This window comes from Tenrec ecaudatus, chromosome X (genome assembly GCF_050624435.1).
Source record: "Tenrec ecaudatus isolate mTenEca1 chromosome X, mTenEca1.hap1, whole genome shotgun sequence".
Lineage (NCBI taxonomy): Eukaryota > Metazoa > Chordata > Mammalia > Afrosoricida > Tenrecidae > Tenrec > Tenrec ecaudatus.
Window position 1 is genome coordinate 40,178,141 of NC_134548.1, and position 2,224 is coordinate 40,180,364.

General features: G+C 34.4%; 1 non-coding gene across 1 annotated transcript; it reads left to right on the forward strand.

Moving 5' to 3' along the window:
- Positions 1-1,115: 1,115 nt before the first annotated feature.
- LOC142435105 (U1 spliceosomal RNA) lies at positions 1,116-1,279 on the forward strand. Its single transcript, XR_012781252.1, has one exon. It is a non-coding gene; the product is annotated as a U1 spliceosomal RNA (small nuclear RNA).
- The last annotated feature ends 945 nt before the right edge of the window (positions 1,280-2,224 follow it).

Consider the following 2,224-nt stretch of genomic DNA (forward strand, 5'->3'; position numbering starts at 1 on the left):
TTTATTTATCTCTTCTTTGATTACTTTTATCAGAGTTTTGTTGTTTTAGCATCCAAATTGTATATATGTTTTGCTGAATTTACATCTAAGTACCTTGTGTTTTGCGTCATTCTAAATGGTTTTAAGTTTTGATATCATTGTTCACATGTGAGTACATCAAAATAAAATTGTTTTTGAGCATTTATCGTGTTTCCTGGGCTTTCCTGAGTTCACAACAAGATGGTTTTTAAATTTTTGTACTTTTCCTGGTATTTTTTATCTAGACAACCATGTCATCTGAAATCAGGGATAATTTCATCTCTTCTTTTCTGACCTGTATGCCAATAATGTTTTTTGTTTGCTTGTATGTCTTTTCCTTCCCTTATTTCACTGGCTATGACTTCCAGCACTATGCTGAGTAGGAAACAATAAGAGCAGACCCAAACAAACAAATATTGTCATTGAATATATGCCACTCACTCATAGAAACCCTATAGGATAGAGTAGAACTGCCTCCATAAGGTTTCCTGAGCTATAAATCTTTAATGAAGCAGCATGAAACATCTTTATGGGGCCGGCTGGGAGGCATTTGGTGGATTCAAGATGCTAATCTTTCAGGTAGCAGTGACTTAGCCACTTCAATTTTTCACCATTAAATATAAAATATTACCTGTAGATTTTTTGTAGACACTTTTTACCAAGTTGAAGTTCCTTTTATGCCTATATATTTGACAGGTTTTTTTTATTATCATGAATGGGTATTGATTTTGGTCAAATGATTTTTCTGCATCGATACCCATGTAATATTTTATTCGTTAGTATAGTGAATCACATTGATTTATTTCACATTTTAAATAAGCGCTGTATCCTTGCAGTTTTGCTTTTATGGGAGCTCAGTTGCTTGGCATTGACCCACTTCAATTATCTGCAATAGTTGCCTTTACTGAAAGTCAATTAATTGGAAGGTTTAATGCCATCGGCAAAATACTCTGACAGCAACAACTACATTAGCACTTCATTGGCTATTTTGGGCATTGTAGTGTCACCAAGCTACATTTCTATTTAACCTTATTAGAAAACCTTGGAATATAAATTAAAACAATTATATGAAAATACTTTTGCCCATAAAGGTGAATATACTCACCTAGCATGGGAGACATCATGATCACAAAGGTAGTTTTCCCAGGACGAGGGCCACCCATTGCACTCCGGGTGTGCAGACCCCTGCGATTTCCCCAAATGTGGGAAACTCAACTGCATAATTTATGGCAGCAGAGAAATGCATTTGTACTCTTCCCTGCATTAAAAAAGGGTGACTAAAATATTAAATATGGACAAAATGAAACAGTGATGAGAGTGTATGGTATCCACATACAACAATTTGTGAAAATATGAATTGGCATAGTAGTTTTGGAAAGCAATCTCTGTAATATAGTCATAGTTATCATTCAGTATGCAAAGTGGATGGATTCCAGGATCCCCTATCTCCCATGAATGCTTCCTCTGAAACTTTGAGAAACTAAATTGCCATTTCTGCCGAAATATTTCCAAACTGCAGTGGGTTGAGTCAAAAAAATCTAGGACCCATAAATATGACGTGCAAATAATTACATCATTTTCCACTTCAACCTGATTCCTATCCTGCCTTTACTTGAAGGCAGTAGTTCTCAACTTTCCTAATGCTGCGACCCTTTAATGCAGTTCCTCATGTTGTGGTGGCTCCCGATCATAAAATTATTTTCATTGCTACTTCATATCTCTAATTTTGCTACTGTTATGAAAGGGTCGTTCGACCCCCAAAGGGGTAGTGACCCACAGGTTGAGAACCGCTTCTTTATAAGTGAATAGGAATATTTCCCCAAGAATGCAATTTCAAATATATTAATTCATTTCTATTAATCATAATAAGCATTGGGTAACACCTCAGAGTACATCAGCAGGAGAGAGGGTAAGATAATTATGGCATGTGCACATTAGAATTCTAAGTAACAGTTATAAAACTGAGTTACAATCAATACAGTGTGTTATAGAAAGATTTTGCATTAATTTTGTTAATTGCAAAGGACAAGTGGGAGAGCAAAATATGAGTACATTGCTGCACCAAAATGTTTTAAAAATTGCAATATGTGTATTTTAAAACACACTCACATATATATTTATCAACATTGTTAGTTTTTATCAAAAATATTCTATTTAACTTTTTTGCAACCATTATAATTTATATATTTACATAAGCCTACCAAAT